We start from the raw sequence: 15047 nt of genomic DNA, 5'->3' as shown, positions 1-15047 counted from the left end.
GATACAGTTCAATTGTGGTTTTATTCATATATTATGACCGAAGTCAGGAACTGACAGCAGTAAAAATGACGACTGCAGCATTGCACAGCGTGTTCGTTCACAGCGTGTTCGTTCGAATCGTACAGTGTAAACAACGTGTAAGCACCGCTATGAACAGCAAGACAAGGTTAAATGTCGATGCATATTTACATTATTACTTTACCTTCAAACAAAATAATACATCTGAAGATACTATATCGTCCTCCTTTCCCTTGTCCTCGCTGATAACGGCTATATCCATTCAAGTTTTGCGCGGAAAATCCGACAGCGAGAGACTACTCTGACGCATCGAGAGGAACGTGCGTCCGAATGTGAACGGAATCAGCTGGAGCCGTACCACTTCATCCGCCACGCCGACATAATAAAGGTCCAAATTACATCGCGCGGGAAAGTGAAAATAAAAAAGTGGGTCTATGCATGTGATAAATATATAATCTCCCAGTATTTCTCACTCATGTGACGTCATCGAAGACTCGGGTTTCCCCCAACATAGCTGTATCCCTCCTCGCCTACCGGCTCGGAGGGATACTGCCGCTATGTTGGGGGAAACCCTCGTCTTCGATGACGTCACACTCGTTCCAAACACTGGAGATTATATATATATATATATATATATATATATATATATATATATAATATGCTTAAACTTTAGAAAAAGTGCAACTCTCGTTAGATACAGTTTATTTGCGATGCGATGTAAGGCTCTTGTTTATATCTTGCATACGAGGTTAAGTAACCCTATCATCATGCTTCGATAACCAACCTTCGAAATGAACCTTGGTGTTCAAGTCATCAATAATTAATTTGCGGGCAAGTAGCCACCGGCCAGATTCTTGGCAGAGAGCTTCGCAGAGTGATTCGCACGGTTAATTCATCATGGAAAGTGGCAAAAACCGATGATGTTCCCTTTTATACCTTATGCGTGCCGGCGGCCGGATCTACCATGTGACTGACACTTTCAGGTGAACATCAACGGACACACCGTTGCCTCTGGTCTCATTTTAAAGTAAAGTTCATCTAGTTGTCAAAAGTATGTAAACTTATCTGGTGTTTGCTCTGGAGTTCACATTATTTAGGAACGCTAATATAAACGCTTCGCACTACCAACTGTTACTAAATACGAACTGAGTTCCATTGGCCATGAATATATCAATTGCACCGCCAGAAAACGACATAAAAGGCTCGCCAGGCAACATAGTGAAGGCAATGGCTTTGGGCGGGGTGAAATCTGCAAGGGAAATCCATCCGGACCCTGCTCATTTTACCACGGGGACGCATTACCCCAATCAATTCTGTTACAAAGTGATCATAGTAAATATCTGAATTGGATAGTAGTGTAACAACTGCCCGATGACAATTAATAACATTCATTCACCAAATAATAAAGTAATAATGGGCTCGTACAATTACAAAGTACCTCAGTCGCTTGCTTTCCGAAACACGCTGGCCGGCCGTGCTGAAGTAAACACCGTGTTTACTACATTACGGCCGCCGGCCGGCCGGCGTGTATCACGGTGTTTACTGCAGCACGGACGGCGTGTATCGGAAAACAAGCGACTGGGAAACGTACCAAGTTATTCGCCACGCATAACATAACACACAAGAAGCAGACGATGCGCGATAGATGAAATACGGAGAGAGTTGGTATAGAGTTGTTAATGTTTTTTTTCGCGGCATCTGCTTGCCACAGTATCACGAGTATCATTCATCGTTTTGTCACTTTTCCCTTTATCTGCACGCATAGAATATGCCGCTCATGCCAGGTGTTAACAACATAGCCATAGTCTAGTGTGACCATTCTTTGTTACGTTATCAGGGTGTACAGGACAAAATGTTTCTTCAGGAGGTTCGTTATGTTGATGAATTCGATCTCACCCTTTGGCTGTAATCCGGCAAACGGCGGTTTTTCATAAGGTACACATAAGTTTACTGTACATTAACGTCATGAAAAACTGGCAAGTTTGGAAAAAATTGAGATAAGTATTCAATCCCATGATTCTTAGATGCCGTATCTCGAACCATGATATGATAGATAGAGATAGATACGGAATCAGAAAGGCTTTATTAGCTTACATACCACCATATTCATATTTTGTAAGCTTCGCGAGCGCAACAGGGAACCCAACTTTTCAAAACATCATCCTTGGCAAGGATGCCGTAAGGGTGAGTGACACCGATGTACATAATAACATGACAAAGTTATGTTATGCACAATGCCCCACACCTACTTTTATGTCGTCTCCAGAATTATCAGTGGCCAAACTATTTGATATACGTTCAGTATATTTTCGTATATTGACGTATATGGAACACAAACATATAGTTATATCATATGGAACAGATCAATACGTTGATATAAATAGCGTGTGTCTATGCAGAACAAGAGTATACGTAATGCAGTTTTTGCACACCAATTGCAAGTGTACCGCACTTGACAATGTGCATATTGTTAGTATACGCACGTGTATACTTAACGTGTTTGTAAAATGTACAGAGTCAGTGTAATAGGGTATATTGTCGTATCTCAAGGATTTTGCTCAGTGTATCTGTTAGATTGTGATCATCGCTGACGCGGCCCCCAGATGCAATTTGTATTATTAAATGATTAGCATGATTATAGTATAGGATAAAGCCGCGAGTACGAGGGCTCTTCTGGTATATAAAGTCCAACCCAACGATAAAATGTCGAGGCCGCAGGCCGAGACATTTTATCATAGGGTTGGACTTCATATACCAGAAGAGCCCGAGTACGAGGGTTTTATCCGACTTAAAAACTATCGCCCCTCACTGATATATTTTCGTTTTCAATGTGTTTATGTCAACCGTCCCCTTTGTCAATGTAACATGTTTAGGATATGAATTAAAACTTTTGTTTGTGAAATAGCCTTCCAATGTAATGGAACATCCTATAAATGCCCTAGGGCACATTATATAAATGCCTAGGGCACAGCAGATTTGTGTTGCAGCTGGTTTCCGCTGTGTTACCAAATTTGAATATTAAAACGTACCAGATGTCTACAGAATATGACATGTTCACTTTTGATTGGACAGTACTTTACTACGGCGCTGTCATTCGTTTCTGGAATTTGGTGACCAAGGCTTTATGAGTAATTAAAACTATCTACTGTTGATTGACCAATCAGAGTGCTCAATTCAGGTGTTTTATTTACTCATAAAGCCTTGGTCACCAAATTCCAGAAACGAATGACAGCGCCGTAGTAAAGTACTGTCCAATCAAAGTGACATGTCATATTCTGTAGACATCTGGTACGTTTTAATATTCAAATTTGGTAACACAGCGGAAACCAGCTGCAACACAAAATCTGCTGTGCCCCAGGGCATTTATATAATGTGCCCTAGGGCATTTATAGGATGTTCCATTACATTGGAAGGCTATTTCACAATAAAGTTTTAATTCATATCCTAAACATGTTACATTGACAAAGGGGACGGTTGACGTAACACATTGAAAACGAAATATATCAGTTAGGGGCGATAGTTTTTAAGTCGGATAAAACCCTCGTACTCGGGCTCTTCTGGTATATAAAGTCCAACCCTACCGATAAAATGTCTCGGCCTGCGGCCTCGACATTTTATCGTTGGTTGGACTTTATATACCAGAAGAGCCCTCGTACTCGGGCTTTATGCGTAAATAAAACACCCTGAATTGAGCACTCTGATTGGTCAATCAACAGTAGATAGTTTTTAAGATGGTGATAAAAGTATAGTGCTGTTTCTTATTTTTGTAAAGTTTCATTTAGTCTTTTGGTATATAGTGTTCAGTCCTTTGCAATGAGGACAATCACGTTCATGAGGACAATCTGTTAATGTTGGCTAGATATATTAAATAAAATGGCTTACATATAAACAAATGAAAAACAAACATCAACATTTCTTCAAGACAAAAAAAGGCAAGTTCGAAACCTTTTAAGAAAATGATTATGTAATCCCTTGATTCTTAGATACTACGCCATGAATCATGATTTGACAAACAGAGATTTTTACAGAATCGGATTCAATATATCATCTAGGTAAGTGGCATCATATTCATCTTTTGTCAGCTTTCACGATTGCAACAACAAACCTGACTTTCTAAAACACTATCCTTTGAAAGGATGCCGAAATGATAAGTGACACCAAAGTACATGATAATATAACAAAGGTATGCTATACATGATGCCCACCACCTACCCCGGAACGGTCTTCAATCTTCTCTTTTAGGATGTCGCGGGTGCTAATTATTGTGTCGGCATCGTTAACTTTCCCATATATAACCTGCATCGTGAAAAAAAATTCTGGCATTATTGTTCAGAAGGTTTAATGGTGTGTCTTATTTCAGAGAAGCTCTTTGTAGTGTTTTATCGTTTATTGAAAGATGCACTACTTTACATGTTTTTGCTAACAGTATTCTGCTATGTTCGGCAGTTCTTCAGAAAAGACAATTACAAGTCAATATAAACCTATTTTTAATATTTTCATCGCATTGACAATAATAGTCATGTTTTTTCCGGTCAAAATCTTCGTGAAAACAAAAAATTTCAAAAACTTTGGATGACAATCGAAGGGGAAATTGAATTATGTTTTTTGTCTGTTCAGTTATTTTTACAAACGAGACTGCCATGTTTTGAAATTTTTAACGACCATATTATCAATACCAAATCATGAGCTGCCTCATTTTTGAAATCAGAATTTGGGAATCTAGTGATAAATACCGCATAGTATAATCTTTCCAACCACTCCTGGTCTACCAATTCGTCCATATTTACGAGATAAGTAAGGAGTAACTCCACAAAATCTGCCTTGTTGTCTATCAACGTTCGAAACATGGTTCTTTTCAAAAACTTGATTTTTCCCTGGAAAATTAACACAACTTTCACTCACATAATTTATATTAATTAGTCTTCTTATCGTATCAACAAAAACGCTGCAAAACAAGTGATATTATTATATTTATATGCGTTGACATCGGCAGAGAATGGTCTACTTCAATACATATTCATATTAAGCCCTTGCAAATATTTGTACATCTGCCGAAATGTAAAGTGGTAACAAAGGTCAATGCCTTATCAGACAAAAGCAGCTCTGCGCTGAAGCGTGTCTTAGTCATTTTTTACTGATAATGATTTCCGCCAATGTGAATATTGACAGAGTTGAAACACACAAAACTGTTACGACAAATATGGTAAATAGACATACATGTATACTCCTTCCTCCCCTTTCCAATACATCTTATAAACTGCCGATATGAAAGTTACTGGAGCTGATCTCATACATTACCTTTTTGAAAGTAAGTCTAGTCAAATTAGATTTATACGCAATAAAGTGATGACGCAGTACCGCCGAGCAAGGACATACATTATAATCAGTCCATTCTCTTTTTTCGAGGATAACAACACCTGTACGTATCGGCATTGAGGCGCTACACACAGGAAAGTAATCACATATTACCTGTGCCTTCCAATAAGAAAGCTTGTCAGGCTTTAAAATCTCATCCCTGGCGATACCACACTTATTCAATTCAACTGCCAAATCCAATTGCGCTTCATCAGACAAAGCTTTAGGCAGAAAAAGTAACAGATCATTACCTTCTGGAGCAATATGTATATGTATGTATGAATATGTTTGTGTTTGTTTGTGTTTGTCAAAATTATAATTTTGTTTTAACTGTGGTCACAAAGGCGTTCAACCACTTCAATTGTGATTGATTCCGTTAGTGTTGTGAGTCAATACAAAAAAAAACAAATTAACTTACCTGGCAACGTTAACACGGCCCTTAGGATGGCTTCGTCGATAGTGTTCAAATTGGCATCGTCCATTTGAAATACGGTTACCTTAAAGGAAACGTGCAAGAATTACACAATGTTCTTAGTTCAGTTAAACAATAAAATAACAGCTACATTGCTGAAACTGATATTGTCACGATACGTCGGAGTAAAAGAGAGCATTTTTGAATGGTCTGATTAATTTTAAGGTATCGTAGTGGATTGCTCAAAATAAGTCCATATATGCAATTGCGATCTTTGAAGTTGTGTGTTTCATATCCACATTGTTCATATGCCCACAGCCTTTGTCACGCTTCGAGGTAGTTTGATGAGACGTAAGTCAACGACTTGGGCTAGCGATCTGAGAAAGCGAGTCGCGACAGATAACAAAGAAACCATACGGTTCTAAAGGATTACTTCGTGCTGTATAAAGAAATTCAAAGTCAAGCACTGTTTGTCCATAGAAACCATATTATTTGTTTTAGGAGATTGCACTTTCAGGATCGAGCCACTAAACATCGTTGAGGCTAAATAATCATAGATTTACAAAACAGTTACATTGAGACTTCAAGTGGGTCTCGACATCACTTGCGTTAATAGATGCATTGGAAATAGAGAAAAGCAAAATGAATGTTAATTTGGTGTTTTGCGTGAACATACCAGTTTTTTATTCCGATGACCACTTATTTTCTTCAACAGTGTGACACAATCATCCACTTGGCTCTCGTTCCCCCCAAGTATATGTCTAATGTCATCTTTCAAACCTTTAAAAGAATCGCTGAAAACAGGAAAGCAAAACATTTTGTTTCTGCATAGATAAATGTTGATCATCGACGGATTTTTGGGACTTTTGGTATTTGGCTTGTTTGACTTATTCTCCAGAAATCAGCAGTACATAATATGACATGAATTGTTTTCAAAACAATGAAATAAAAGTTAAAAGTTGTATTTAAAATATGTCGACAGTATGATTACATTCTTGTTTTTTAATTAAATAAGCACATCATGCCCCTTTTCATTTTAAATTGGAACATAAGAACTCAGAATTCTTACAAGGTTAGTCACTTGCAACATCATTGTGACGTGGCCAGACGCCGGTCTAAATCGAAAATCTGACACTATCTCGCCTATAAGAAACCGTCTTGTATGGATGTATGTCGCTTACTGTATGAAATTCTTACTTGGTTTCAATTTTGTCCTTTAGACGTAAAGCCTTGGCAATGATATCAGCAGCTCTACCACTTCCACCAACTATAACAACAGGTATGCAATCAACTGTGTGATTTTCTGCGTCTGCATTGTTTTGCCCAAGGGCTTGGTGTACGATTTCTATCGTTCCATAGCCACCTTCCACAACCACCAGTACAACCGGTATGACAGTGTTCTCTTCCCCGGGGCTTTTTGCTTCTGCAACAGAAGTTCGTTTACGACTGACTGCACGAGCTAAACACGCGAATTATATGCTTAAAACCTACAGCCACCATTCAATGGCACTGACTTATTTAAAACAACACCGACAGACTAGTGATGATAAAAACTGGTCACGGCATATGTCGGAATATTAAAGAGTTAGGCTAAAGAAAAGTGAAAACTTTTCATTTGCATAATATGTATAACTTTGGATGATGTTTGAAAATGACAAACTTTATAATTATGCAGTTTGTTAAATATGGAGAAATGGACTAACGAGATGCAATAAGATTTTCTTGTACGAATACATCTTTATATCTAATATATATATATATATATATATATATATATATATATATATATATATATATATATATATATATATTTTACTGAGAAATACAGAAATGTATTGAGCACTATACTTTGCCTGCATTGACAAGCAACCATTTTCGTGTATATATATATATATATATATATATATATATATATATATATATATATATATATATATATATATATATATATATATATATATATATATATATATATATATAACTGTATAGAGTTTCATCATAAATTTGGGCGTCGCAGAGCTCGTTTTCTCTCAAAGAAAAAACTGTGAATTTTTTCAAGTTTGTTTATTATAACTTTTTTCTCGACTTAACTGAAAACATTGTCATCCTAATAGCAGTCAAAAGGATAATATGCTGCTCTCACCAGCTTTACTGATAATGACAGTATTTCAAGCCGCTTACCAACATTCCCAAGTTCCTGACCATGACTTCTTTGTATGTATCGTTCGAACGTAGACCGCAAAGTAATATCCGGTGAATTAGACTCTCTAGCACCGTCAACTAAGATGAAATTTGTATGGTTACAATCTAGTGCTGGCATAAATCCATCACCATCACTTTCAGGCTCTTGGTCACGTTCACGGTACGTTGCAGGCCAAAGGCCTTTGTTCGACTGTTTATCACATTGAGAAAAATGGAAATATCCGATTTATCATACTCAGTGGTACTTGCTCCCTCTAAAATACTTGTCATCAGAGCATCGAGTAATAGAGCAGATAGACTTTTTGTCTTTGCGTTAAAACATCTCGCTTCATTATATGCCAGCCTGGCCATGATGGCAACAGTATACAATAAACTTAACTTACTGATCGTCTAAATCAAATAGAAATTACATGAAGTGGTTGTGCTCAGAAAGGACGGAGATGTCAACGTGTACGCTGTCAAACAATCAAGAAACCGTAGATAGAACTTTTTACGGTCAAGACACCTGACGCGACACTTTGTACCGTTTTTTATAATACTTCGTCATCTTTTTTCAAGAATATGCTACTCAGTGTAATTTCTGCTTATACGTAAGGTTTGTTGAATTCCAGAGTATCAGACTGGCCATAAGCCTTACAAATACAATGCATAACGTATAATATGCAATGTTGTTTTAAAAAAAAAACTAAATTAGATTCCCGAAAAATAATATTACGATCATGAAAAACTAAAATCGAGCATTGCACTTATACGCAACTAAACAAGTTCGATAGTGAATTATAATACAGAAACGGAACCAATGATTTACAAACAGACAAAAGGTCCATGTTAAAACTTTAAGTTGATGTCACGATTAGTAATTTGTACCTTATTGTAATTAGTTTGGAATGTAGAGATTTTACATACTGAGTTAGTCAAAGCCCGTTTATTATTCGTGGTATTCCAGTCAGCGATGCCCAACGCGACTACTTTCTTCCCCTTTTTTCCTGTCAATTGACTCTCTTCCATTACCGCTTTGCCAAGCTTTTGCATCAACCCGGCCGCAGATCCACCAGTTATGATCCATGCATCTATGAACAAAATTGCCGCGTTCACAACAATAACCATGATTAGGAAAGAAAAGAGAGGTTATTTTCTAGTCTCTATAATACTTTGCGCTGCGGTGTTCATAAGGGTGCCTGACTGTACAAATTACCCTGCATAACTTTACTGACATTAAACTTTCACACAGGATATATACACTCTTGGCTCTGAATAAGAAAAAAAATCATTTTGCCATTTTCGGAATAATGTTAACACCACAGGAATTCCACAAGCTATGCTTCGGAGACTGAGTGAGCTTAAGCTGTTAACTTTAAGTTGTCCAGATACATCGTACTTGACTATTGTATTAAGGGATATAACTTTACCACTGATCATTGTTATCACCGGTAAGAAAAAACATCCGTAAAAAATAACGGAATCAGCCAACCTGTATTAATAGCAGCTTTCACCAATCCTTGGTTGAAAAGTATCTTCAATCTGTCTTCATTCCACCCGACGAAGTGTTGTGCGCCACCAGTGAGAGAAATAATCATTTTTGGTTTGGGAATTTTCCACTCCTCAATCATAAGCTTCCATAGTTTTCTAACGTCTGTGTCATCAGCCACGCGAATGTACTGTAATGAAACAAGACGTATAATCGATCTTGTATGATTGATTACCTCTCTAAGAAATGACAGGTAGAAATCACGAGCTGATTCATTCTAGTATTTACTCAGTCCATTGATCACTTCAATGATGTCATATGTGCTTGAAAATATCCATAAATAACGAATTGTAAATCAGGCTGACGCTAATTTTTCACATTATTTAATTGTCGCCGTGTATTGAACGACTGTGCATTATCATACACCGATATCATGGTAGATGTAAATTGTGTGTACATCGATGACTTAAACGAAGACACTAAAGGAGCTAATAAGATTAATATACATTCAATTATTGGAACTTATTTGTTTTTAGGATAATAAAACATGATAATTTTTGAAGAAAAATCTGATTTGTCACAGAACGTAAAAGCGCCGAAAAAAATGCAGACGACGACCGTCAAAGATGATTTATTGTCGAAATGAATGTTGTTTTTTCAAAGTCCTTGCCACTCAAAACGGTGGGATAACTGAAAAGAGAAATACACAAAATAATGTTGATCTATTCATTATTTAAGATTCTACTCTATTCTTATAGATTGTGACGTCATGATGTAAGGTAGATCTTTGACAAACGTTTAATTTTTCACGTGCCAAATTCCTCAACTGCTATTGGTGAAAAATACTTGACATTTAATATGAAGAGTCAACATTTGTCATTTACTCCATGTACACAATAAGAACAACTTACCGGTGCTCTCTTGTTTTCAAACTTGTCAAACCCTTGAAATTCGATCTCTCCGAAGGAATTCGCGTCTTCTTTACCGTCGGCTGTTCTTTGCTTAATATCATTATCTCTGACAAATTTTGAAATTTTCATGCCTTACAAAAAATAAAAAACTGACATAAGTATCAAATATTAGATGTAAATGTTAGCAATTCGTGAACAATAACCATTGCTTAGTACATTAAGCTTTACTGTAGCATTAATGTTAAGGATATTAGTGTCGCACTTTAATCCGAATATCTATGCAGAGAATGGAATATTTATGATTTTTAATTAATGAAATCGTTATGGAAAGATCAAACTTTTAACGAATTCAAGGTCAAATAGGCGACGTGATTTAACATATCGTAAAGTACTTTGATGATAAGAAGTCAAAATAAGGAGTCGTAAACAGTGGACTTTACGACCAGATGCGCAATGGACACATTCATATGCCGGAGATTTTCGTACGATGTTTGGAGCAGGTATGCCGTCACCATCACGTTGCTTTTCTTGTTCAACGCTTTAACAATTTTACTGTACTAAGCTGCGCGCAATGCAAAATGGCCAATTGCAAACTTTTCAGAGATTTAAATAATAAAAATCAATTTTCCTGGACACAAAATAGATTTTTGTGCAATTGTACTTGTTTTATTATATTTGAAATGGGGCGGGTTCGAGGCTGTGTTTGGGCTTTCGCTTTTGCATTCGAGCGTTCGCACGTACACAGCACTTTGTCCGCGAAATTATTGCTCCCACCAATCATCAATTTAAAACTCTCCACAATGGGAGTCAACAAACAAAGTGTCCAAGCGTTGTGCGAGAAAGCAGGCCTCACACATTCCAGTTAGGGACTGGACGTAAATTAGCAGGGGGGGAGGGCCGGGGGGATTTGGGGGAGGGTCACAAATTTTTGAGCCTCTGTTTGGGGGAGGGTCACAATTTTTTGAGCTCCTGTAAGGGGGAGGGTCACAAATTTTTGGGCTTGTTGTCGGTCCACTAAAGGTAGAAAGCAAATTGTTTGTATAGACAATTATGCTCACATGACATCACTGGCACACTGCCTCTTACTTTCTATTAAGTGCTCATTCCCAACTCTCTGTGTATCTCTTCCCCACCATTATCTTAAATAGGATTGTCTGTCTTGTTGCTATTCTTATCGAAATTGAGTTTATAGCAAATCCAATCTATTGTTCCTCAGTTAACCCGTGGCACTCTGGCTGCCCAGTGTACATGTAGTGTGTTTCGTTAATAAACATTGGACGGTGTTTTTGCTAAGATTGGGGAACATTGGGAACCCTGGTAAAATTTCTAGTATGACCTGCACTGATATACCAAGGCTAATCCTGGTAAAATCACCGGGGAACCCTGGTAACATTTACCTTGGTACCGCCCTTAACAAAAACACTGCTGGATATTACCACAATATCTTACATTGTTCCGCTGATGTGTCAATCTTGAACCTATAACTATTTGACAATATTATTTCTCATTCCACTTTTTGCTGATAAACAAAAGTTCCCTCTCTTTCATAAGCCACTTCCCTTCAAAGTTTAAAATGCAAAAAAAGAGGCACAAAAATTGACAAAGTATTATCAATGTTAAAACACCGTAATTTCACACTATAGCATTCAATCCATGACCATACTTTGAATTGTTTGCTTAAATTATTGTTTGAATAGGCATAGCCTTTCTGTTGACCTTTCCCCACAAACGAGGCGACATGACCAAAACTTCTTATCGTCTACTGGAACACAATAGTACATTTTGTAAAACTGGATTTGATATGAGTGCAATGAGCACATGTACAGGTATTTTCAGTTCTCTGACTACACAGGTCTACCAGGAATATTATAAAATCCAGTGAATAATGGGGTCATGCACAAATGTAGTTCTATATCTGTACCAGGAACACATTTTAAACATACATTGTACTTTCCCATATTTCCTCCCAATGTAGAGATTGAGCTGCTCAATACATTGTACATGACCATATATCATTGTTATGGAGATCAGTGTCACATTGTGTTTCCAGTATTCCCTCAACTGTCAATGTGATACATTCCAAAATTATGAATTTCACTGATATTTTGATAAGTATTAAATTATAATTCCTTAGAAAAAATGGCAGGCACATGCATGTGCATTAATATAAAAGAAAACATTTGAAGAGCATTACTTATCACAATCACTCTTAATGGAGTATAAGTGTGCTCTATTCCATTATGAGCCAATTTGGGCATTCATTATTGGAATTATTGGACAGTCTGTTGAATCATAAACATTCCACATCTACAGTTCAAAGACAAAGTGAAAGGGTACATATTTACTGCCTACTTGACATGATATATGCCATTAACGGCATACTCATCACACAGGTGCAACCACAGTCGCAACGCGAAGGCCTATGCACCCGAGAGAGAGAGAGAGAGAGAGAGAGAGAGAGAGAGAGAGAGAGAGAGAGAGAGAGAGAGAGAGAGAGAGAGAGAGAGAGAGAGAGAAGAGAGAGAGAGAGGAGAGAGAGAGAGAGAGAGAGAGAGAGAGAGAGCTCTTTGGGGTAAGTAGTCTTTGCGTAGCGACGTGGTACACATATCCTCCTAGCGTAGGGCAATAGTGCCGTTGTACCCCAATATTTGGACTGGTGTTTAGGTAGGACGTCAACTTGATCAAACCCTAAAATCTAAAAGCTTAAACTCGAAAAAAGGCAAACCCTTCAGTTTCGGAACTGCAGCTACTTAAAGCAATATATGATACCACGGTACTACAAAAAGAGTGTGGTAGCTCCTAGCTTTGCATGGCAGAGCTGTGTGTTACCAGCGTTATTCGGCTGTGGTAGGAGGCCGTATAACGCGCGCTGGTAACACACAGCCCTGCCATGCAGAGCTAGGTAGTTCCGTGGTGATACTGATATGCTCCTGCTTGGAAAAACAACACCGAGACTTGTGAATTGCAATATCAACATCCTTCTGATCCTTAATATATTTTTCATAAGCCAATAAGTCAATCATTTAAACATACAGACCTTTATTTCCTGAAAATGATAGGCTAAAATGTACAGTGTACGTCCAGAGAACTTCTTGGTACAGCGCGAAACTTGTAAACAAACTTGTATGGGTTGAAGGTATTTGAATATTTATAGAATGATGTTCACAGTCACACTTGGAAGTAGTGACAATTTAGTCCAGTTGTAAGTGAAACATATTTGTGAAAATCATCATTAAATTAAGTACTTTCAATACTTAGACTTCAATCAATTTTGACAGTCAGGATGAACGGACAGAAATAATTGAGTGAAATTAATGACTTACATGACGAATCTCTGACTTAAAATGACGTTGAAATTACTGTCATTTTCCAGAATACATGTACATACCGAGCTTGCAGGTCAAGTGCAAAGGGTCAAGTATGATGTGAAATAGGCCCAGAAGAAAGTTTTTGAATAGCTTTGAAACAAGCGGACTGAAAATCTTGTTTAGTGGTCATCTAGTACCAAGACTTTAACTTTTTCTCATAATGCTATGCTTTGTGTCTACCTCCATGGTGTACAACATACCGGGATAATTCGGCACTCAGCAGAGGACTGCACTTTCATATTGGAAAATTTGTGAGTTCACATGGCATGGTGGTGTAATCTTACATCCCTGTTCAGAAATGGGTAATATTATGATACTTTGGACAAAGCCATTTTTGTCAACATTTAACAGTACTATCTTGTCAATGCACCAATTATAAAATATTCATTGCCACCATTTTAATACTTCAGCAGTGCAATGGTCATGCTGCTTGACACTTGAATTTAAAGAATCTCTACTAGATATGTACCAAGTTAAAGGGACAAAGTTGCCCATTGACATCATTTTGCCATTTAAATTTCTTTGATAGATTATTCTCACTGAAATATGCTCACTCTCTGGTTATTGCAATCAATTCTCACTTTTTATAAGGCACATTAACATGTGAAATTTACTGTGACAATTTTGGTACATACCTTAAATTAAATTATTAAGTGACCACATGTTATATCCATGCATGCATATGAGTTGAGCTGTGACAACCAGAGATTGCAATTAAGCCCATTTCAGTGAGCAGTAGAAAAGCATATATATTTAATGGAAATTAAAATGACCGAAATTTTGTCAAAAACGAGTGACTTTGTCCCTTTAATGGCCAATAAAAATGGCTAAATTCCATTTTTGCTGTTTTGTTAGTTTTGCCTGTCAGTCACTGTAATTGGAAACAATGGTGTATGGACAAGATGTTGGTTTTGTTGTTTACTTTGCAGGTCAGAGTTATATAAATTCATAAGATTTCAGAATTTTTCAGTATTAGCTGCTGTATTTTAGCATGATATGCTCTGTATTGATTCAGTTTGTCAGCCTAGCTTGATGACACTTGAGCAGTGGTGTCATTTTTTGTGTCCAGTGAAGTCTTAAACTGTTTTTTACATTTACAAGTGTGCTGACAAAGTGGAAAATAGAGCATTTCATCAAACTTGTGCAGAAAATCAAACAATGAATTAATTTAATCATAGAGTTTATCCTATGGTGTTCCCCAGAACAATCCACCCATACCACACTGGAAACAGGAATACCAGTACTCCTTTATCTGGTGATTGGTTTACTAAGTTTAAACAGTGTAAGAGTTAAACAGTATATTAAACCATTAT

General features: G+C 37.2%; 1 long non-coding RNA gene across 1 annotated transcript; it reads right to left on the bottom strand.

The window, feature by feature from the left end:
• Positions 1-8899: 8899 nt before the first annotated feature.
• On the bottom strand, positions 8900-10485 carry LOC139124521 (uncharacterized). Its single transcript, XR_011549940.1, has 3 exons — positions 10367-10485; positions 9459-9645; positions 8900-9057 (listed from the first exon to the last, which is right to left on the bottom strand). It is a non-coding gene; the product is annotated as an uncharacterized lncRNA (long non-coding RNA).
• Between the last annotated feature and the right edge of the window lie 4562 nt (positions 10486-15047).

The sequence above is a fragment of the Ptychodera flava genome, chromosome 3 (genome assembly GCF_041260155.1).
Source record: "Ptychodera flava strain L36383 chromosome 3, AS_Pfla_20210202, whole genome shotgun sequence".
Lineage (NCBI taxonomy): Eukaryota > Metazoa > Hemichordata > Enteropneusta > Ptychoderidae > Ptychodera > Ptychodera flava.
This window is presented reverse-complemented; position numbering and strand designations above follow the sequence as displayed.